Consider the following 25,588-nt stretch of genomic DNA (forward strand, 5'->3'; position numbering starts at 1 on the left):
CAAGCTTACATTCTATGAAGAAATACTAGACTTTAAGAAAAGCTTCCATTTGTTGAGAAGTAAGCTTTTCTTTTATTTCCCTGTTTCTTTTTTTATGTCCAAACAGAATAAAAGGATTAAGCTTATTTGGTATGTATAAAGTTCTTTATTCAAAATACAGTTCTTTTTCAAAAAACAGTGGTATTTTCTTACCACTGCATAATAGTTTTCCAATTCCTTAAATAAATATTCTATGTGCCTAGCATGTCATTTTCCTTCAGCTGTGTTAACACGTGATTTTTAACACTGAGTTTACAGAATATGGCATTTTCTGTTTCTGGTCATTTTCGCATATATACTGTGGGAGTGCATGCATTCTTTAAGAAATAAAATATATAATTCAGGACTCATGTATATATGTATTACGTTGCTCCCTGTATTCGGATTCAAAACCACTCCTACATGTTCTAGAAATCATTGATTTCTGCAAGTAGATAATTCCCTGAGCATTTTGCAGGGTAACATTTTATTGATGATGTCATCCTATACCCACATAATCGGTTTTTCTGAAGCAGTTCTGCTGAACAGACAGGGCTTATATCACTGTCTGCAGCAATGGAAGAGATTTTTTTTTTTAACTTCTCTGAATTTTTTTTAGGTATGATTTGGAGATCAAATTATCTCTCTTCCCCAGCTTTCTTGTTACCATCTGCAGTCAGTATACATTATGCACAGCACAAATCATTCCCAGTTCCCATTTCATTTGTGCACTTTCTCATAATGAAGGACAAAATTGATTTCAGAGTCATTGAGAGGGGCAGCTTTAGAAATTGATATTAGTTGAAGATTTGAGTGTGCTTTGTTCCCAAGAGTGGAAATTAGTTATCAATTTTGATTAAAATCTGTAATAGTTGCAATAAAAATGAAGCAAATTTACTTAAAAAGATAAATTGATTGTCTCTGTCCAAGAAACTGCCCAAATAAACAGAACCTATTTTACTTAAATATTTTCATGTTAATGTATTTGTACACATAAATCTTATACTTACAGGTAGTTTCAGAAGCACATTACATGTATAGATAAAAAAGCACTTATTCCAGAAACTATGTACAATTTATGTGCACACAGGAAATTACTACACAATATTCACTTCAGGAATCTGTATTTTGAAAGAAGACAATGTCATAGATGAATGCCCTGCAAATTATTCTATAGTAAACCTGGAGAAAGTCAAAATGAAAATATGATATCAGATGTTATAAAAATAACCATGAAATCCCTACAAATGCTACAGCACACCTATATTTCTTTGATGTCAGCATTCATGAATTATAATTTATATATAAGCATGGACTTATTCTTGTCAGAGCTCAAATATTATTAGATCATTCCAATCTGACTTTTGCCATGCAAATTGCTAATGCAATATCATAGCTAAAAGTTACATAAAGCCACCAGAATACTACTATTATAAAACTGTAAAAATGCAGAGTTACTCAAATCAGAAGCCATTTATAACTCTGCTATTTCAGCTAAAATACATTACAAATTTTCCTTTTTTGACCAAGTTGAGCAAATATATATGCACTATGAAGATGACACTTTTTACAAGGAATAAACTTTTAATATTTAGGAATTAGATTCCTGTATAAGGATTATTAATGATGGTAAGGTAATCAGTCCTTGATCTGTCATCTCCCAAGTTCCCTTATGCTACTCAATAAAAGACAAAACTAGCAGAAGTATTGAAAACAAAAGATTTGGAACAATTCAGTTGCTTGCCAGGGTATGGGGTGAACTCCAACTAGCTTTCACACCAGGGGAGCTAGGCAGACAAACGTATATATTGGTTGTCTAAATTAGTCCACCACTGAAGAAAAACAGCACAGAGAGCAAAGGTGTAGTCTTTTACTTTGCCCTCCCCAGCCCACGCCTGTCTTACTTACCCATAGGTTTGTAGCAGTCATCTGTTCAGACAGTTCCTAAAACAGCCAGAACTGCTTCATTCTCACAAGCCCAAAGGTTACTTTCTCTCTGCATCGATTTAGAAAGAATAATATATATATACAGCACATATATAAGGGCCATAGAAGCAGAACACACTGTTAATTAATTACAGCTTTTCTACATATAGTAAAAGAAGAATGACATACAATCTAGTGTATAAATTGCTCCCCTCATAAGAAAAAAAACAACAAATAAATGAATAAAATTCTGCAGTGAATATACTGCAATGTTTCCCTCAGTTCAATAAAGCTGTGTCTTTTGGTAGCCTACTGCCCTGCCACTCACTAGCTATATGGCATTGATCAAGCTGTTTAACCCTTCTGAGCATCAGTTTCATCTTTAAAACGAATATAAAATGACTCTCAGTTGTATGTGAACATTGAGAAATATATATTTAAGTGCCTAACATAGAATTTGGTTTATAAGTGCCCAATAAATATTATTCTCCCTTCTTGTGACATAAACTAATAATATTTGCAAGATTGTTGGGTGTATAGTTTATGTTGGACATGAACTGTGATCCAATAATCTCACTTTGCAGAATCTAGCTTAAGGAAATAATCAGATTTTTAAAACTCTTATCTCATATAGATGCTTCCTGCAACATGATTCAGAATAGTACAATGTAAATATTCTAAATAGCAAAAATAAACAAATATGATGAAATATAGAAAGGCCATTAAAAATATGATTGTGAGAAGTTTTCAGTAGCATGAAAAAATGTTAAATTTGTAATGTTGAAAAGTAATATAAATATTTTATACAAGGAAAAATGCATTACAAATAACAGAAAATAAAATAGTAAAATGTTAATGTTTGCTTTCAGTGGTAGGAAATAGGGTGATTGTATTCAGATAAATACTTTCCTGTTATATTCAAATTTTCTAGAATAAAGATATATATTTTACTTTTACAATTAAACTTCTATTTAAATAAATGCAGGAGAATAGAAATTATTTGTCTCAGAGTATGATTTTACCTGCATTTTACTCTAAACACCTGTATTAGTCTACTAAGACTGCCATAACAAAGTACTACAGATTGGGTGGCTTAGTCCTGGAGGCTATACGTCCAAGATCAAGGTGTTGGGAGGGTTGGTTTCTTCTGAGGTCTCTCATATTGACTTGTATATGGCTGTGTCCTAATTTCTTCTTATTATATGGACACTGTTCATATTGCATTAGATTCATATTAGATTAAGGCTAACCCTAATGATCTCATGTTAACAATGATTTATTTAAAGACTATCTCCAAATCCAGTCACATTCTAAGATACTGGAATTTAGGACTTCAAAATAATGTATTTGGAGGAACATATTCAGTCCATAATAACACTTATTAGATAATTTACCTGACCTAATTTTTTATTTCATAAAGAAGTCAATTATAAGAGACAAAGTATAGATAACATGATTTACTGAAGTCAACAGATTTGCTTTTTTATCCCAACTCTGTCACTTGGTAACTATAAGACTTTGGTCATGATAGTCAAGCACTCTGAGTCTCAGCTTCCTGACCTGAAAAATGGGGGTTATAACATGTCTTATAGGTTTCTTGTGAATATTAAAATACTTTACATAAGGCAAATATCAAAATATCTAATAAAAGCAAATATTAAACAAATTTGACTTCCTTTTCCTTTTCTCCCTTTAGTGAGGACTGCTGCAATATCATCTCAACTGGAGACATTTTTCAAATTCATCCTTTTTTTCCTGACCTTTTTCTCAGAGACAAAACCCTCTATCCATGTTCTCAGTTCCACTAACTCCAGTCCCCATTGTTGCTTGACTCCATAAAAATAAATTTGAATTCATATATCAGGTCTTTCACTCACTGCCTGTGTGATCTTGGGATAGTCAGTTAACTTCTCTGAGTTCATTCCTCATATGTAGAATGAGGGTAATGATACCTATCTCATAGGTTTGTTGTGCCTGGAATTGTTATCCGGCTTCTGTAAATATTTTGCTAAAATAATATTGATAATAAAAACATTTGTTGAGCATTTATGTATTATATAGTGTGCCAAATATTTTACATATTTTGTTTGATGGAATTTTAACAAGAACTGTACCACGTGGCTTAATACATTATTTTTTATTTTGTGTAACTTACAGTAACATGGCCTTTTCTAGCCTTTAGCCAAATAAATTTTATTAATGAAAGAGTAAAAAATTGACATTAAAATATCCAGAAAATAAAGTGCAAGCATTCTTGATATATATATTTCATTCCCACATTTAATACAATGTTATAGAAATATTTTCTTGTAAGAATGAAGAATAACATTTCTATATTCCCTGATGTCCTCACTTCTAATGAAAGAACAAAAGGCAGCCTGGGTCATGAGAGATCAGCATCACAAGAGTGGAAAGTTAGAAAAAGTGCTAAGGATATAAACCATTCTTTGTTTATCTAAAAATTAGTTATATTCAGATACATATATACACACAGAAGCAAAAGGTGTTCTTTCATTGATGTTGGACATTTTAATTTTTTCTGCATTTTTTTCAGCTTCTATTTTTCTTCCATCAAAATATCCTTCTGGGGTCCATTCTCAATAATGAATATTTATTATGAGGATAGTAGACAAAATAAAATTTAAACTTTAATCTGTCATTCTAAATAACAGAGGTGTAGCTCATATATTGTTTTCAGTTCAGTTCAGTTCAGTCACTAAGTTGTGTCTGACTCTTTGCTACCTCATGGACTGTAGCAGTCCAGGCTTCCCTGTCCATCACCAACTCCCAGAGCTTACTCAAACTCATGTCCATAGAGTAGGTGATGCCATCTGACTATCTCATCCTGTGTCATTCCCTTCTCCTCCTGCCTTCAATCTTTCTCAGCATGAGGGTCTTTTCCAAAGAGTCAGTTTTTCGAATAAGGTGGCCAAAGTTTTGGAGTTTCAGCTTCAGCATCAGTCCTTCCAATGAATATTCAGGACTGATTTCCTTTAGGATGGACTGATTGGATCTCCTTGCAGTCCAAGGGACTCTAAAAAGTCTTTTCCAGTCTGTTCAAAAGCAGTTAATAAGACAATGGCACCTGCCATTTTGGATATTATGTACCACCCAAATGACATTGTGTTGAAAAGGAAATATGCAAACTGTGCATCTTTCTGCACAGTGCAAATATTTGAAGACTAATACTGACCACAAGAACATCTTAAGGAAAACTAAGTTGCTTTTTCAGTTCATCTTCTGTCTTCACTTTGAGCTCATAGTAAAAGCCTTAGTAACACACTTCTTCAGCAGTGACTAATTTCTTTTACCTCTTAAATATCTTTTATATATATTCTCTACTCTATTCACACCATCCTCCATGATTCAACCACCATGACATTTCTAAAATTCGAAGCATGTGCCTACCACATTTAAAACTTATTAATCACCCTTCTCACCACCATTACCTTTAGTATAAATTTCAAATTCTTCAGTTGGCAAGGAAGGCCCTTCATGTTCTCACTCCTGCAAATCTCACTTGCCTTTCCTTTGTCTCACCACGCTGTTTTCACAAAAACTCTTTGCCTCAGCTCTTTTGAACATGTTGCAATGCTGTCCTTCAGATGTCAGAATGGCTTGTATCCTCAAATACTTTTCTAGTCAAATACTTTGTTCCAGGGCTCAGGACAGGGTGAGTCAAACAAGGTATCCAGGACACAAAATTTAAGGAAATGCTCACTTTCAGGCTTGTATAATTGCAAGATTAACAACTGAGAGTGAGTGCCTCCTTAAACTGTATGCTTTAAGTGACTCCCATTCCTCAACTTAGTACCAGCCTTCTCAGTTACACCCCTTAATATTATAACCACTCCATGGCTCAACTGTTACCAAACACAAGTTCATGTACCTGGTGTACTATGAGGCCAAACAAATTTAAAGGTCAGAGTGAGAAAGTTTTGTTGCAGGACCAAGCAATGAGAACAGATGGCTCATGTTCAAAACAACAACAACAAAACCCTAACTCCTCAACAGTTTTCAGAAAAGCTTTTTTAAAAGGCCAAGTAAGGGAAGGGTGTCCCAAGGTATGTGATCAGCTTGTGTACAATTCTCTGATTGACAGTAATCAATCCTTAGGCACCAGAAGGTCTGGGGGCTACTGCTAATGATCAAGTATTTCCTTTCTTCCACTTGGTGGTGGTTTTAGCACCTGAAAAACTCAGGAAAGAGGCATCATATGTTGTTATCTATGTAGTTCAGAGAGGAGCTAAAATAGAGGATATGGGGGAGAGGTCTGTCCCAGAAAGGGCTCACAGGGTCCTTCTCAGTTACACAACATATCTTCCCCACCTTTTTTTTTAATTTCCTCATGGAATTAATCAACTTGTGACATATATATTTACTTACAAATTTGTCAGTTTTTTCTGCCTCCAATACAATATAAGCTCTATGAGAACAAGACTTTTAAGTTTTATAGTGCTGTGTATCTAGTGCATAGGATACTGTCTAGAACATAGTAAGTACTCAATACATATTTGTCAAATGAAGGTAGTGCAAATCTACTTGCAATTTCCACAATCCCTTCTCTACCACTTAAATATGCTGTTCTATCTGATCTCATTTCTTCACAGCAAATAGGAGGAGAAAAAATGAAAATAGTGACAGGTTTTATTTTCTTGGGCTCCCAAATCACTCTAGATGGTGACTGCAGTCATGAAATTAAAATTTGCTTGCTCCTCAGAAGGAAACCTATCACAAACCTAGACAGGATATTAAAAAGCAGAGACATTACTTTACCAGCAAAGGTCTGTATAGTCAAAGCTATGGTTTTTCCAGTAGTCATGTGCAGATGTCAGAGTTGGACCCGAAAGAAGGCTGAACACCGAAGAATTGATACCTTTGAACTGTGGTGTTGGAGGAAACTCTTGAGAGTCCCTTGGATTGCAAGGAGATCAAACCAGTCAATCCTGAATACTCACTGAAAGGAATAATCCTGAAGCGTCAATATTTTGACTACCTGATGTGAACAGCTGACTCATTGGAAAAGACCCTGATGGTAGGAAAGATTGAAGGCAGGAAGAGAAGGAGATGGACGACATAGGATGAGATGGTTGGATGGCGTCATCAACTCAGTGGACATGAGTCTGAGCAAACTCTGGGAGATAGTGAAGGACAGGGAAGCCTGGCGTGCTACAGTCCATAGGGTCTCAAAGACCCACACACAATTTAGTGACTGAACAACAATAACAACTTCCAGAAATGCCTTCCCTACCTCAATATGTCAGGTTAACTCCTACAAGCTCTTGTGAATTGACTCAAGTCACTTTCTCTTGGAAGCCTTCCCTAACTTTCATTAACCTTAATTAAGTTCCCTTTCAGCAACACTTAATACTGTCACAATGTATGATGACTGTGTGTCTTGTCCATAGTCCCAACTAGACTGTGATTTCCTTGAAGGCAGTGAATCCCTGACCAGGTCAGCTTGGTATAATATAGTGTCTGAAGACACTGAGACAGAAGCTTGCATTCTGACTTAGCTACTTGTTCAGTGGACAAATCACTTAATCTCAGTGCACATCAGTCTCCTTATCTGAAAAAATGAGGACAATTATGCAAGCCTTATATAGAGGTTGTGAAGGTAAAATGAAGATGTGTACATAAAAGAGCTTAGCATTTTGCCCAACATATAATACTCATTTTAAAATGGTAAATATTATTATCTCAACCACCCCTCACAAGCACTTAAAAGAATCCCAGTTATAGGGTAAGTGCTCATATGTGTTTAAATCAAGGAATAGCTTCTTCACACTGTATTTACAGGTTGTTGTAATTGTTCAGTCACTCAGTTGTGTCTGACTCCTTGTGACCCCATGGAATGCAGCATGCCAGGCTTCCCTGTCCTTCACCATCTTCTGGAGCTTGCTCAAACTTGTGACCATTGATTCAGTGATGCCATCCAACCATTTCATCCTCTGTCATCCCCTCCTCTTCCTGCCTTCAATACTTCCCAGCATCAAGGTCTTTTCTAATGAGTCAGGTCTTCTCATGAGGTGGCCAAAGTATTGGAACTTCAGCTTCAGTATCAGTCCTTCCAATGATTATTCTGCACATGTCCTCACAATTTAACATTGTAGATCTTCCTTTGCATGGTATTCTAGAGTCAGCTCATCCCAGCTTACAAGAGCTTGAATGTGTGCATCTCTTTTCAATTCTGTGTTTAATATTGTCTTATTATTAGCTTGAAGTCAACAATGATGGGAGAATTTACACAATGTAAATCATTAAATGCTATAAATTAGGGCTTCCCCTTTCCCCTCCCAAATCAGTGTATTGGTCCACCTTTGGTCAGCAATATAAGAAGGAATAGTGAAGATAGTACAGATGATAATGAGTGGAATTTATATAAATTGTGGCAAAGTCTACTAGACAACTACATGTCCAAGTCTAGGTAAGATAATAAGATCATCTAGGTAAAAAACATTGGCTTTTTATAATTCAAATATATTGTAACAAAAAGCATGTTTAACAAAGAAGCAAAGTGAATCATGCTAGACATATTAATTATATGGCATCTGAAAAGGAGTAAAATTTGTTTAAAGGTAAAATAGCATGATGTGATGAGTTTATAAAACCTCCCTAGGAGATATCTGTGTGATCTAGAGCTAGAGAAGAATATGGCATTTGGGTTTCAGGTAATACAGAAATACTGTCTCTCTTGATTAAAATCAATTATCCAGGTCTGATGAGTTTGAAGACCTTTCTAGAAGCATAGTATAATGGACACTATAGTAGCCATATCACTCTCTAATCTCAAGCCTATCACTTGACTTAAACCTATCAGGTATCAAAATAGATCACAAATAAAATGGGATAAGATTTTATGTCTTGGTGAGACAATAGTGAGGATCAAATGCAATGGTGTTTTGAAAAATTTTTGATGAATCTTAACATGCTAATTTAAATTATTAATATGATGATGAGGCTGTGACTTATTTTATGGTCTTTGTTTCATTTTACTATCAGATTAATTGTCTGCTGAATTAATTTCTGCCTCACTAGGAGGCAAGCTGGTAAAATTGGTAATGACTAATGAACTCTGTTAAGAAAGCTGAGCACCGAAGAATTGATGCTTTTGAACTGTGATGTTGGAGAAGACTCTTGAGAGTCCCTTGGACTGCAAGGATATCCAACCAGTCCATTCTAAAGGATATCAGCCCTGGGTGTTCTTTGGAAGGAATGATGCTAAAGCTGAAGCTCCAGTACTTTGGCCACCTCATGCTTAGAATTGACTCATTGGAAAAGACTGTGATGCTGGGAGGGATTTGGGGCAGGAGGAAAAGGGGACGACAGAGGATGAAATGGCTGAATGGCATCACTGACTCGATGGACGTGAGTTTGAGTGAACTCCTGGAGATGGTGATGGACAGGGAGGCCTGGCGTGCTGCGATTCTTGGTATCACAAAGAGTCGGACGTGACTGAGTGACTGAACCGAACTGAACTGAATGAACTCTGACAATAAATATTGGCATTATAAAAATAAAATATACTCAATCTACATCAATTTTATTTTTTCATCATAGTGACCAACAGAAACCTCAGAAGTTCTCTCTTTATAGCCGTTGGTTGAGAGAAATTATTCTTCTATCATGATATCTCTAATACCCCCTTCGAATAGTAGTTCTGAAAAGGGAAGTGGAAAGAAAATTACTTGTTGGAAGAAAGCCTCATTGCTCCCTTATACTGCAATGTTTTTAGCCATATTTATTGTAGATTTTGTCAGATTATAAAAGAATTGTAGATTTATTGGAGAGCTGACTGTTAAATCCACTTGTCTTTGTTGCAAAAATAGTCCCTACCTTCTCATAGTTTCCCATCTAAAGCAGGCATCAGTGATTTAGAATAGCTATACAAACACTAAACCTGATCATAAAGGAAGGGAATGTAGTTGGTGTGTTATTATACAGAGAAACAGGATAAGCAACAGAACCAACAACAGAAAAAAGAATTTCTCATTTAGATTTTGCATTACCTAGGAGCCTGACTTCTGGTTCAATACTCAGCTCTGTTACTGGCACAATACACTGCCTTGGGCAAATCACTTAATCCCCTGTGTGCTTGACTCTGTGAAGAGAGTGAAGAAAAGACACAGCTTAAAGTTTATGCAACACTTAAGATTCCTGAAAGCAGAATGTGACAGCACATTCACACACACACACACACACACACACATATATCTGCAGTGGCTTAAAATATTGATTAAAATGCAACAGCATTTGTCTAACATCTTCTGAATTATGTCAAAATTCAGATACCTTCAAAATCTCTGGCATAGTAATTATCTTTGATAGTTATTCCCCATTCAGTCTCCAGTCATTTTTTTTTTTTTATCAAAGAAGCTTTAAAAATCAAGGACAGATCAATTGATCGAGATTCATAAAGTCTTCCAAGTGAGGTAAAGATAATTCTTGCTTTGTAAATGGAAAATGATTAAGATCAGAGTATTGATAGAAGGCTACAAAACAATATGAATTTCTGTCAAAATTCTCATGCATATTTTCTGCAAAGATTTAGAAAAAATAGATAGAATCCCATGGATGAGTAATATTAGTATATACAATGTTATTTGGAATTATTGTTAAATTGTTCAGATCACTAAGGTACTTTTCAGTAAATTACAACCATTTTGCCAGTATAGTAGAATCCTGACACTGAATGTTTCTCAGAGCATTCAGTTTGTGTAGGACAAACCACCATGAGTTTCCTACTATATTTTAATGTTTTCAGAAAATATTCATATGTCATGTGTTAACATATATGATTTTAACTTTTACATACCATGGCTTATAAGACCATTTATAGTGGGTAGGCATCTAGTTTCACTGCTACTTACGAGTTGTACCAGTGTAAAATGCCTTACTCTTTTGGTGAAACATAATCCTAATTATTCTCTAAACTATAATATTTAATCCCTTTTAAAAGTATTCTTTCAAAATTCACAAAAAAAGCAGTATGTAAAAATAAGATACAAAATAGTTATTTTAGCTGCCGTAAGGCAGCATCATACTCTCACAATCCCAGAAAGACAGTGCTTAATCCTTGCCATCAGAATCTCCAGAGAAGAAGAAATTACAACTTTTCTTTAAATTACGTACAACTGATCAAGTTTCCACTCTATAGTCTTTGGAGCTGAATGCAGGGAGACTAAGTATGGCAGTTTGAAATTTCTAGCCATATTCAAACCCAAACTAATAAGTCTAGAACTTGACAATAAAATAACATGTGTCCCCAGTGACAAGATGAATTTGTTTCATGAATTCCGATATAATATCCTTACACATAAAATGGCAAAATCTTGTTTTGGTAAACCTGGTTCATTTAGTAGAAACAAGGAAGCTATAAGACACATACCAGAAAAGCCTAATTTAGAGGATTATCCTAATGGTGTAAAGCAAAGAAAAATCACAACTGGTTTTCCAAGATGCAGTACAAATAACAGTTCTCCAAATGCTTCAAAGTTTCCTTTTAATCCACAGAACAAAGAATAACAGTGAGTAAATGACACATGCATGTCAAGATTCAGATTTCATCAATATGATTGATGCTTATTTGCTTTAGTCTAAACCAAGGATTCTTAAAAAAAAATTCTCCTTTAGGCATGAATGCTAGATTGGCTTAATTGATAACTTGGGAGTAGTTTCATGTACAAAATGTATTCACTGCTTCTTGTATTTATTCATTCATTTGAAACAGTTTTGAGGCAGTCTCGACATTTATTACACTTAGAATTTTACATAACTGTCATGTTTATAATTTCTTCTTTTCCATTCCATCTATATTTCTTTATCCTTCCACCAGTTCAGTTCAGTCACTCAGTCGTGTCTGACTCTTTGAGACCCCAAGAATCGCAGCACGCCAGGCCTCCCTGTCCATCACCAACTCCCTGAGTTCATACAGACTCATGTCCATCGACTCAGTGATGCCATCCAGCCATCTCATCCTCTGTCGTCCCCTTTTCCTCCTGGCCCCAATCCCTCCCAGCATCACAGTCTTTTCCTATGAGTCAACTCTTCACATGAGGTGGCCAAAGTACTGGAGTTTCAGCTGTAGCATCATTTCTTCCAAAGAAATCCCAGGGCTGATCTCCTTTAGAATGGACTGGTTGGATCTCCTTGCAGTCCAAGGGACTCTCAAGAGTCTTCTCCAACACCACACTTCAAAAGCATCAATTCTTCAGTGCTCAGCCTTCTTCACAGTCAAACTCACACATCCATACATGACCACAGGAAAAACCATAGCCTTGACTGGACGGACCTTTGTTGGCAAAGTAATGTCTCTGCTTTTGAATATGCTATCTAGGTTGGTCATAACTTTCCTTCCAAGGAGTAAGCGTCTTTTAATTTCATGGCTGCAGTCATCATCTGCAGTGATTTTGGAGCCCCCCAAAATAAAGTCTGACACTGTTTCCACTGTTTCCCCATCTATTTCCATGAAGTGATGGGACCAGATGCCATGATCTTCGTTTTCTGAATGTTGAGCTTTAAGTCAACTTTTTCACTCTCCACTTTCACTTTCATCATGAGGCTTTATAGTTCCTCTTCACTTTCTGCCATAAGGGTGGTATCATCTGCATATCTGAGGTTATTGATATTTCTCCCGGCAATTTGATTACAGCTTGTGTTTCTTTCAGTCCAGCGATTCTCATTATGTACTTTGCATATAAGTTAAACAAGCAGGGTGACAATATACAGCCTTGATGTACTCCTTTTCCTGTTTGGAACCAGTCTGTTGTTCCATGTCCAGTTCTAACCATTTCTTCCTGACCTGCATACAAATTTCTCAAAAGGCAGATCAGGTGGTCTGCTATTCCCATCTCTTTCAGAATTTCCCACAGTTTATTGTGATCCACACAGTCAAAGGCTTTGGCATAGTCAATAAAGCAGAAATAGATGTTTTTCTGGAACACTCTTGCTTTTCCATGATCCAGTGGATGTTGGCAATTTGATCTCTGGTTCCTCTGCCTTTTCTAAAACCAGCTTGAACATCAGGAAGTTCACGGTTCACATATTGCTGAAGCCTGACTTGGAGAATTTTAAGCATTACTTTACTAGCATGTGAGATGAGTTCAATTGTGCAGTAGTTTGAATATTCTTTGGCATTGCCTTTCTTTGGGATTGGAATGACAACGGACCTTTTCCAGTCCTGTGGCCACTGCTGAGGTTTACATATTTGCTGGCATATTGAGTCAGCCTTTCACAGCACCATCTTTCAGGATTTGAAAGAGCTCAACTGGAATTCCATCACCTCCACTAGCTTTGTTTGTAGTGATGCTTTCTAAGGCCCACTTGACTTCACATTCCAGGATATCTGGCTCTAGGTCAGTGATCACACCATCGTGATTATCTGAGTCATGAAGATATGTTTTGTACAGTTCTGTGTATTCTTGTCACCTCTTCTTAATATCTTCTGCTTCTGTTAGGTCCATACCATTTCTGTCCTTTATCAAGCCCATCTTTGCATGAAATGTTGCTTTGGTATCTCTGATTTTCTTGAAGAGATCTCTAGTTTTACCATTCTATTGTTTTCCTCTATTTCTTTGCATTGGTTGCTGAAGAAGGCTTTCTTATCTCTTCTTGCTATTCTTTGGAACTCTGCATTCAGATGCTTATATCCTTCCTTTTCTCCTTTGCTTTTTGCTTCTCTTCTTTTCACAACTATTTGTAAGGCCTCCCCAGACAGCCAGTTTGCTTTTTTGCATTTCTTTTCCATGGGGATGGTCTTGATCCCTGTCTCCTGGACAATGTCACGAACCTCAGTCCATAGTTCATCAGGCACTCTATCTATGAGATCTAGGCCCTTAAATATATTTCTCACTTCCACTGCACTTTGATGGAGCAGCAGTGAAGAGATACCCCACGCCCAAGGTAAGAGAAACCCATGTAAAATGGTTGGTGTTGCAAGAGGGCATCAGAGGGCAGACACACTGAAACCATACTCACATACTCATACTCACTAGTCAATCTAATCACAGTAGGACCACAGCCTTTTCTAACTCACTGAAACTAAGCCATGCCCATGGGGCAACCCAAGATGGGCAGGTCATGGCGGAGAGATTTGACAGAATGTGGTCCACTGGAGAAGCGAATGGCAAACTACTTCACTATTCTTGCCTTGAGAACCCCATGAACAGTATGAAAAGGCAAAATGATAGGAAACTGAAAGAGAAACTTCCCAGGTCAGTAGGTGCCCAATAGGCTACTGGAGATCAGTGGAGAAATAACTCAAGAAAGAATGAAGGGATGGAGCCAAAGCAAAAAGAATACCCAGCTGTGGATGTGACTGGTGATAGAAGCAAGGTCTGATGCTGTAAAGAGCAATATTGCATAGGAACCTGGAATGTCAGGTCCATGAATCAAGGCAAATCGGAAGTGGCCAAACAAGAGATGGCAAGAGTGAATGTCGAAATTCTAGAAATCAGCAAACTGAAATGGACTGGAATGGGTGAATTTAACTCTGATGACCATTATATCTACTACTGTGGGCAGGAATCCCTCAGAAGAAATGGAGTGGCCATCATGGTCAAGAAAAGAGTCCGAAATGCAGTACTTGGATGCAATCTCAAAAATGACAGAATGATCTCTGTTCGTTTCCAAGACAAACCATTCAATATCACAGTAATCCAAGTCTATGCTCCAACCAGTAGCGCTGAAGAAGCTGAAGTTAAACGGTTCTATGAAGACCTACAAGACCTTTTAGAACTAACTCCCAAAAAAGATGTCCTTTTCATTATAGGGGACTAGAATGCAAATGTAGGAAGTCAAGAAACACCTGGAGTAACAGGCAAATTTGGCCTTGGAATATGGAATGAGGCAGGGCAAAGACTACTAGAGTTTTGCCAAGAAAATGCACTGGTCATAACAAACACCCTCTTCCAACAACACAAGAGAAGACTCTATTCATGGACATCACCAGATGGTCAACACCGAAATCAGATTGATTATGTTCTTTGCAGCCAAAGATGGAGAAGCTCTATACAGTCAGCAAAAACAAGACCAGGAGCTGACTGTGGCTCAGAACATGAACTCTTTATTGCCAAATTCAGACTTAAATTGAAGAAAGTAGGGAAACCCACTAGACCATGCAGGTATGACCTAAATCAAATCCCTTATGATTATACAGTGGAAGTGAGAAATAGATTTAAGGGACTATCTCTGATAGATAGAGTGCCTGGTGAACCATGGAATGAAGTTCGTGGCATTGTACAGGAGACAGGGATCAAGACCATTCCCATAGAAAAGAAATGCAAAAAAGCAAAATGACTGTCTGGGGAGGCCTTACAAATAGCTGTGAAAAGAAGAGAAGTGAAAAACAAAGGAGAAAAGGAAAGATATAAGCATCTGAATGCAGAGTTCCAAAGAATAGCAAGAAGAGATAAGAAAGCCTTCTTCAGCGATCAATGCAAAGAAATAGAGGAAAACAACAGAATGGGAAAGACTAGGGATCCCTTCAAGAAAAACAGAGATACCAAAGGAACATTTCATGCAAAGATGAGCTTGATAAAGGACAAAAATGGTATGGACCTAACAGAAGCAGAAGATATTAAGAAGAGATGGCAGGAATACACAGAAGAACTATACAAAAAATATCTTCACGACCCAGATAATCACGATGGTGTGATCACTGACCTAGAGCCAGACATCCTGGAATGTGAAGTCAAGTGGGCCTTAGAAAGCATCACTATGAACAAAGATAGTGGAGGTGATGGAATTCCAGTTGATTTATTCCAAATCCTGAAAGATGATGCTGTGAAACTGCTTCACTCAATATGCCAGAAAATTTGGAAAACTCAGCAGTGGCCACAGGACTAGAAAAAGTCAGTTTTCATTCCAATCCCAAAGAAAGGCAATGGCAAAAAATGCTCAAACTACCAAACAATTGCACTCATCTCACACGCTAGTACTTAAAGTAATGCTCCAAATTCTCCAAGCCAGGCTTCAGCAATATGTGAAACGTGAAATTTCTGATGTTCAAGCTGGTTTTAGAAAAGGCAGAGGAACCAGAGATCAAATTGCCAACATCTGCTGGATCATGGAAAAAGCAAGAGAGTGTCAGAAAAACATCTATTTCTGCTTTATTGACTATGCCAAAGCCTTTGACTGTGTGGATCACAATAAACTGTGGAAAATTCTGAAAGAGATGGGAATAGCAGACCACCTGATCTGCCTTTTGAGAAATTTGTATGCAGGTCAGGAAGCAACAGTTAGAACTGGACATGGAACAACAGACTGGTTCCAAATAGGAAAAGGAGTACGTCAAGGCTGTATATTGTCACCCTGTTTATTTAACTTGTATGCAGAGTACATCATGAGAAACGCTGGACTGGAAGAAACACAAGCTGGAATCAAGATTGCTGGGAGAAATATCAATAACCTCAGATATGCAGATGACACCACCCTTATGGCAGAAAGTGAAGAGGAACTAAAAAGCCTCATGATGAAAGTGAAAGTGGAGAGTGAAAATGTTGGCTTAAAGCTCAACATTCAGAAAACGAATATCATGGCATCTGGTCCCATCACTTCATGGGAAATAGATGAGGAAACAGTGGAAACAGTTTCAGGCTTTATTTTTCTGGGCTCCAAAATCACTTCAGATGGTGACTGCAGCCATGAAATTAAAAGACGCTTACTCCTTGGAAGGAAAGTTATGACCAACCTAGATAGCATATTGAAAAGCAAAGACATTACTTTGCCAACAAAGGTCCGTCTAGTCAAGGCTATGGTTTTTCCTGTGGTCGTGTATGGATGTGAGAGTTGGACTGTGAAGAAAGCTGAGTGCCAAAGAATTGATGCTTTTGAAGTGTGGTGTTGGAGAAGACTCTTGAGAGTCCCTTGGACTGCAAGGAGATCCAACCAGTCCATTCTAAAGGAGATCAGCCCTGGGATTTCTTTGGAAGAAATGATGCTACAGCTGAATCTCCAGTACTTTGGCCACCTCATGCGAAGAGTTGACTCATTGGAAAAGACTCTGATGCTGGGCGGGATTGGGGGCAGGAGCGGAAGGGGATGACAGAGGATGAGATGGCTGGATGGCATCACTGACTCGATGGACGTGAGTCTGAGTGAACACCGGGAGTTGGTGATGGACAGGGAGGCCTGGCGTGCTGCGATTCATGGGGTCGCAAAGAGTTGGAAATTACCGAGCGACTGATATGATCTGATCTGATCTGTAGTCCATGTGATCATTTTGATTAGTTTCCTGTGATTGTGGTTTTCATTCTGTCTGCCCTCTGAGGGATAAAGATAAGAGGCTTATGGAACCTTCTTGATGGGAAAGACTAACTGTGGGGGAAATTGGATCTTGTTATTATGGGTGGGGCCAATCTCAGTGAATATTTAATTTTCTGTTAATGGGCATTTCTGAGTTCCCTCCCTGTTGTTTTACCTGAGACCCAAATATGGTGGAGGTAATGAAGATAATGTTGCTCTCATTCAAAAGGCCCCGTGCATACACTACCCCACTCAGTTCCCTTGACCCTGAAACAGGCCACTACCAACTCATACCTCTGCCAGAGAATCCTGGACCCTCATAGGCAAATCTATGTCAGTCTCTTGTGGGGTCACTGCTGCTTTCTCTTCAGTCGTGGTGCACACAAGATTTTGTTTGTACCCTCCAAGAGTCTGTTTCTCCAGCCTCGTGCACGTTCTGGAAGCTCTATATGGGGTTAATGGCAACCTCCTCCATGAGGGTTTATGCCACACCCAGGTCTGCTTCACCCAGAGCCCCTGCCCCTGTAGTAGGCCACTGCTGAGCCGTACCTCTGCAGGAGACACTCAAATACTCAAAGGCAGGTCTGGCCCAGTCTCTGTGGGATCTACAATTAGCATATGAAATTACCCAGCCCATAAAAAACTAACCATGCCACATTCCATGGCTGCCACACTCACCCTCTGCGATGGCCCAAACCCTTGGAGTGTGCATTTCTCTGAATCCAAACAAATCTACCTCTTACTTATTGCTGTGTCTCTCATTGAATTATTTTTGCAATGAGCTTCTGAGCTTCATTAGGTCCTGAAGCCAGGCACAGTGGGTTTTGGCTTGGCTCAAGTCCCAGTAGGATACAACCAATTGACTAAGCATAGCACAATCCATGGCATGTAGGTTTGAGTCCCAATCTTTGGTAAACAGATTCAAACACAACTTTCAGAAATGGAATGAAGATGACCTGCACAATACTTTGTAAGTGGTGGAAGAGATGGAGAGGAGCTGAAGGATGGGAGGGAAAAGCAGTGGTGAAAACAGGTCAAGGAATCGCCTTCATAACCTGTCAGAAAATCTGCTAAATATCTGACCTGTTTTCAATGAATCAGAGTTTTCAATGACCTGATCTTTGACACAAAGAAGATTAAGGACAAAAGAACACTCACTACTTGGGCAACAGCTATTAGGGCGCAGCAGATACTGGAGCCCTCAGGACACATGGAGGAGTAGCCTCTGTCAGAGAATGAGATGACTGGATGGCATCACCAACTCAATGGACATGAGTTTGAACAAGGTCCAGGAGTTGGTGGTGGACAGGGAAGTCTGGCATGCTCCAGTCCATGGGGTCACAAAGAGTTAGACATGACTGAGAGACTGAATGGAACTGTGCAGATAATTAACCCACCCTCTTAGACTGAAAATTGAGCAAAGTGACAAAGGGTGGTAAGAGTAGGACATACATGAATCTGGAGCTCAGGAAAAAAGCTTGTCAGAAGACATTCATCACTGCACAACTGGTAGATGAAACCATGGATATGGAGGTCATTGCCTAGGCAAAATGTGTGAGAGAAATGAAAAAAAAAAATGAAGTACAAAAGGTTAGTATTTTAAAAGTGTGATTACAAATCCTGCTGAAAATAGAATTTTCCTGCATACTCTCATATGGCAATGAATATTGAGAATAAAAACAAGTCACTCAAGTATATTTATAACATTTAAAAATATTGTTGAGGGGGGCTACCCTGAGATGGTGGGGGAATAGGACAGGGAGACCACTTTATTCCCCACAAATTCGTCAAAAGATTATTTGAATGCTGAGCAAAATCCACAAAACAACTTCTGAAAGCTGGCAGAGGACACCAGGCACACAGAAAGGCAGCCCATTCTCTTTTAAAGGAGGTAGGACAAAATATGGAGAAGGCAATAGCACCCCACTCCAGTACTCTTGCCTGGCAAATCCCATGGATGGAGGAGCCTGATGGGCTGCAGTCCATGGGGTCGCTAAGAATCAGACACGACTGAGGGATTTCACTTTCAATTTTCACTTTCATTCATTGGAGAAGGAAATGGCAACCCACTCCAGTGTCCTTGCCTGGAGAATCCCAGGGATGGAGGAGCCTGGTGGGCTGCCATCTATGGGGTAGCACAGAGTCAGACACGACTGAAGCGACTTAGCAGCAGCAGCAGCAAGACAAAATATAAAAGACAAAAAGAGAGACATAAGAGTTAGGGATGGAGACCTGTCCCAGGGAGGGAGTTGTGAAAGTGGAGAGGTTTCCAAACATCAAGAAACCCTCTCCCCAGCGGGTCTGTGGGGTTTTGGAATCTCAGAGGGCAACATAAGCAGGAAGGGGAAAAAAAAAAAAATTACAGAATACTCGCCTAACCACAACTCCCGGTGGAGAAGTAGCCCAGATGCTTGTGTTGGCCACCAGCAAGCAGGGGCTGAACAGGGAGGTGCAGGTTGCATGCTTAGGGTAAGGACCGGGCCTGAATGCCCTGAGAACAATCTGAGGGAACTAACATGAGATAGCAATCCAAACTGTGGTTTAATCAGAGAGAGAGAAAAGAAAAAAGAGAGAGAGAGAGAACTTTCCAGTGAAAAGCTCTAACCTAAGGCAGAGACTGGTCTGCTCATAGAACAAAGGATTGAGCACATACCAGAGGAGAGCTATCCAGCTGCAGAACCGGCCCATCCCCTTGTCAAAAGCAGTGAGGCAGGCGGTAACAGCCAGAGCTGGAACGCAAGGGGCAATCTCGGCCCCAGAGACATATCCTCCACCAAATTGTGAGCAGGCTCCCAGTTGCTAACCAAGTCTTCCTGGGATCCTGGACTGTTGACATGCACCAGGAGGGTTGCAGCTTGAAATCAGCTCCCCAGAGGAGATACACGGCACACCTGAAATGGCACTTTCACTGCAAACACAGGAAACGGAGCAGCTAGGAACGGGGAGGTGATAAGACGCACCACACATCGGGGACAGTGCGCTCTCCAAGCATCTGGTCACCTGAGATGCTCAGACCTGGGAAGGGCACAAAACACAAGGCCAACTGAGTCTGTGCCTTTCTGGGATGCCCAAGAACCTGAACCTGGCTTAGACCTGGAAAGTGCACACAACCCAGGGCCCACTTTAGACAGTTCCCCTACAGAGCAACATGGAGCCTAAGCAGTGTAGATTGGGAATGCACACACGCCATGACTGGGGGCAAACCCAGTGTAGCCCAGATACTGGAGCACTCCCAGCACATGCCAGTGTATTTGTTTGCAGTGTTCCTGCCTCCCCACAGCACAACTGAATGAGTGAGCCTAAATAAAGTGACCACTTTCGCCCCATTGTGTCAGGGCAGAAATTAGACACTGAAGAGACTTGCAAACAGAGCAAGCAAAAACAAAAAAAGAAGAGGGAACCGCTTTGGAAGTGACAGGTTCAAGAGATTAAAACCCTGTAGTTACCATTGACTACATTGAAAGGAGCCTATAGAACTTGAGAGGTATAAGCTGGAACAAGGAACTATCTGAGCATGAACTGCCCTCAACAGCTCCAGAGAAATTTCTAGATATATTTTATAATTATTTTAATTTAATCTTTATTTTAAGTTCTTTATTAGTCTTTAATTTTCATTTTATAACCTACTGTTACCTTGCAAAAACCCCTATTTTTAAAGTAAGTTTCATATATATATTATATATATATATATATATATATATATATATATATATATATATATATATATACACCAGAGTCCAGCTCCAGCAGCCAGGGATTCAACCTGAAGAGATGGACGTTGTCAGTGATGATGATGTAGCCTCTGACTCATAGTATGGGACTACATGCATATTTCAAGCTTCAGGTTTTCTTTTATACTTTGACAAAAGCATTAGGTCAGAGGTTTGACATTTTTAGTTTCCTCCACCCAGATTTACTGTACTTAACTTGTGATTACATTGTAACTCATGCTACATTCCTCAGTTTATTTCTTATCTTTCTAAATCCTGTTTGCCCCTAGCATCTTAAGATCATTATCTACTAAAAATTCTTCTAGCTATTCTTAATTAATCCTAAGCCTTAAACTCAGCAAACTTCTTTTGCCATAAACATTCCCCTCACAAACAGTTCTCAGATAATAATCCTTCCTGTGGCCTCCAGCTGTGGTCTACGTGCTCATCCTGGAACAGTCTTTGTAAAGATCCTTGCACAAATGTCAACGGTTATTTTATAGATATTTTCTGGGCACAACTGTAGAAGGCTTTGTCCTTTCTCATGCTTCTCTCAAGCACCTTAACATTCCTTCCAGCCAACTCAACCAAAGAAAGGAAAGAACAAGTCAGAATCACAAGGCCTAACTCCTTCATCCCAAGACTGTGCCTGCAAGATGAGGAGAGGGGGTTGGGGCCATGCCTCCATTTTGTCATTAATGCCTAATGCAGCTCCTGACATCTCCCCCTTTCTTATTTTTTAGAGCATAAGTATGAAACTCAGTAGATAAAGCAGAGACACTTTGGTTAAGTATTCTGAAAAGGCACGGGGCTATTACACAACTCAGAATCATAGGCATAAGCACATGGCCACATGAATCATTATTATAACAAAGGATCCATGGGAAAGATATCCCTCCAGATTTTCAAAGAGGGAATTATAAAGCCATTGAGAGGAAAAGTCAGACTCCACCTGCTTCATATTCTGAATATCCTGATGTAACTTATAAATATTAATACTAAAATCTGAATGATTCCAGACGCCTAAAATATGATTCCTAATGTGTTCTCAAGAATGTACAGAATCATTCACTTGTAGAGGGGGAACACACATCCATTTAATTTCAGCATGGCACCTTAAAGACAACTTAATTTTTAAATTTGTAATTTCTTGCCCTATAAGCAGGACTGCTACTTTTAAAGCATTGACCTTATTTTCTATTTTCCTGTCTATAATTTCCTGTGTAGTAAGAGCTAAGGAGACATTTCTGGACAGCTGATCGACAAACGAGGCAGTATATATTTCTCTTGACAGGGCAACAGCAGAAACTGTAACTTAAGCAATTATGGCAATCAAGGCAATTATTCCCACAATCAGAGCTGCAATGAATCTCTTAGGTGGAGAAATTAAGCCATTAAATTCATACAAAACTTTCAATGCATAATCATCAAACCATTGTCCCTCTAATTTTACAGGAACCATCAAATATGGTGGTTGCTTTACAATCATCACAGCCTTATAATTACTATAATCATTCCCATCAACACAATTTGATATAAAACAATCCACACCTTCAACATTATAAACAGTTTCTCCTTCAAAACTCTCCTTCAAAACTTCTCAACTCATTCTGATTTCTGGCCAACAAAAATGCATAGGGAGAATGTGTGCAGGCCCATACAATATATCTTTGTTCATTTAAAGGTCTATGTAAAATCACAAGTGCCATTGCAGCCAATGCTCTCCATAGTTCAGGCTGCATGGGACCTGTTCCATTGAAACTCACTAAAGGAGGAACCCATCCATTAACTTGCTACCTAGTAATTGCTAAAGGATAAGGAATGAATGAATCATTCCATAGGGATCTATGAGGTTCTTAAAAAATCAAGTTCAATTGTTGATCCGAAAGATAGGGGCACCCCGATTCAGTCAGAAAATGTCTGGTGGCAACAGTGGGAATAGGTAACTTTATGGCATACATGCATTCTTTCCAACAAGGAAAGCCAGAAATTCTGCTTATGCTTTCCCAGGCCTATAGTCCTTGTTCATCAGAATCCGGAGGAGGGAGTGCACAGCTCAGAAAGTCCTTTAAATGAGGGGCTGCCTGTTTTATGGCATCATATAGTCTTCCCTGCACCCCGGGCATCAGCAGCTGTAAGGACCAAAAGTCTCTCTTGCCATCACTTCTTGGAGAATCAGTAAGCATGCCTTTTAAGGAAGTGCTAACACATCCATTCAACACCAGAGCTGATCCTTGTAAGGAGGAAGGTATAGCAAAGCAAATAGGTGGATAAACGGACACGCCTGAAAAATTGAAGGGAGCGCTGACCACTGTTTTAGCATTATTAGGATAGATAGACCTCTGCCCAAAAGAAGAGTATCATTAACAAAAACACAAATGGGCTTATTCATCCAATCAACAGGCTGGAAAGAAGGTGGATTAGGCAAGTAGGCCCAATGAACCTTTTCTGCACTGGAAGGCCTCGGCTGACAAGCCAACACAGCAAGCATAGCCACAAACATTACCATAGGAGTGGCCTCATGTCTCCCCCTTTCTATTAATTCTTCAGCCTGTTGAGCGAGATGTTTCAGCTGGCCCCTAGTTGGCACCATGCTGGAGGTAGTTGCTTGAGTATGATGATGGTGATGAGATGGAGCAGAATACGGTTGGACTTGATTAGCATGTCTCTCCTGAAGCGCCAGGTGCCTGAAGCGATGTACTAGCGGTAAAGTCTCAGGTGAAGGGTCACTCACCGTTGGGCTTCTCCTTGGCTCCCTCAGGTCCAGACTCAACGAGCTTCTGATCTCCCCATCTTTCCTCGGTCCCAGGCTCCAGGACCCCAGAGATCTCAGTGACCTCAGGGGTATTTGTGATCCTGGAGGTCTCATGGGACCAGACATGTTGAATTAGTCTTTCAGGAATCCAAACAGGAGAAGTGGAATCCTGTGGAAACACACAAGCATACCCTCTCCCACAAGTTAGCAACGCATCTGGCCCTCTCCATTCTCCTGTAAGGAGTTCTTTCTACTTGACCAAAGGCCGAGTCATAGCCCCTTCAGGAATCCAGTGTCTCATCATTGCAGTCTGCCCCTGTGTGTCCATGTTTAAATGATTAATTAGAAACAAAGCATGGTGTAAAACATGATGTGAAGAGGAATACTTAAATTCTCCCTGCCTTAGTTTAACTATCTGATTTTTTAAAGTCTGGTGTGCCCTTTCCACTATGGCTTGGCCTTGGGAATTAACTCCTAAAGGTGGAGATGGATTAAATGTTGGGCAATTTGGACACAACTCTTTGTCTAGCTGCTTCCCTAGGGATATGAAACTCATACCTTAAATGAGCTGCATTTTGATGGTGAATTTTGTGAAAATTTTTGGCCTTGTCAATCTTTTCATGTAAGTTTAAAGCAATTACTTTAGTTAATGCATCTGCCAAAGCATTTCCTTCATGCAAAGGGCCGGGCAAGCTGGAATGGGCTCTAATTTGTCACACAAAAATATTTTTTTCTCTCTGTTTAATCTCCTCCTGTAAATCAGATAACAAGGAAAAAATGGTAGTTTAGTTTTCTGGAATATTAGCAGTCTCAATATGGGGAAACAACCCTACAATATATCAGGAGTCAGTCAGAAGATTGAAGGTACAGTCTCTTAAATGTTGAAAAGCCCAAATAACCACCCTCAACTCAGCTCTCTGGACCAATGTCTCTTCAGTTACCTGAACATGGGATTTTCCATCAATAATTGTGACTGCTTTACCATTAGAGGAACCATCTGTGAAAACTAAAATTGCCCCTTCCAAAGGTTGAATAGAAAATTTCTTCAGAAAAATCAGTGGATGTGCTTTCAAAAAGTGCAAAAGGGGGCTTGAGGGCAAATGAAACAAAATTTGACCCCTGAAATCTATCAGGGCAACTTGCCAATCATCACTATTTTGTAAAAGAAATTGCAGTTGATCATTATTGAATGGAATCACTATATTTGCTACTTCCATTCCAAAAAGTTCCACACTTCTTTTTCTACCTTTTATAATTAATTGTGCCACAAAACTGGGATAAGACAAAACTATTTTTCTTGGCATCAGTGGTAGATGGAGCCATTCCAATGGGCCTTCTTGCCACAAACATTTGGTAGGTGTATGTTCCGTGGTGAGAATAATTAAATCCCATTCTCTGGTAATATTATTCCTAATTAACTGATCATTTAAAGCCTCATCCACTTTAACAAGAGCTGATTCGGTCTTACTAGTCAATTCTCTCTTAGAACTGGGATTAGGATCGCCTTTTTTTTTTTTTTTTTAATTTTATTTTATTTTTAAACTTTACATAATTGTATTAGTTTTGCCTTTTAAGAAATCAAACAGAGGATTTAAATCTGCAGTGGTCAGTTTTAAATGTGGGTGTATCCAATTAATATCCCCTGGAAATCATTTAAAGTTAGTAAACAATCTCTCCACAGCTGCAAAGGGGCATGACTCACAGTATGGGTACTTAATACCCTCCCTAAATAAGAGAAAGGAGGATTTACTTGTATCTTATCTGGAGCTATCTTTAAACCCCAGTTTTCCAAGGCCTCAATAAATTCAGATAAGATTTCTTGCAACAAAGCTCTGTCCTTATGAGCTGCCAAAATATCATCCATATAATGTATCAAATACAGATCTTTATACTTTCCTCTAACATTTTGCACAGCTTGGTCTACAAATTTCTGACA

The 25,588-nt window shown here is 38.9% G+C and overlaps 1 long non-coding RNA gene across 1 annotated transcript; it reads right to left on the reverse strand.

Moving 5' to 3' along the window:
• Positions 1 to 739: 739 nt before the first annotated feature.
• Positions 740 to 10,039, reverse strand: LOC147340966 (uncharacterized). The gene is made up of 3 exons (XR_015158973.1): positions 9,954 to 10,039; positions 1,927 to 2,014; positions 740 to 1,200 (listed from the first exon to the last, which is right to left on the reverse strand). It is a non-coding gene; the product is annotated as an uncharacterized LOC147340966 (long non-coding RNA).
• Between the last annotated feature and the right edge of the window lie 15,549 nt (positions 10,040 to 25,588).

The sequence above is a fragment of the Bos grunniens genome, chromosome X (assembly GCF_055505025.1).
Source record: "Bos grunniens cultivar Pamir isolate PY7600 chromosome X, Bosgru_T2T1.0, whole genome shotgun sequence".
Lineage (NCBI taxonomy): Eukaryota > Metazoa > Chordata > Mammalia > Artiodactyla > Bovidae > Bos > Bos grunniens.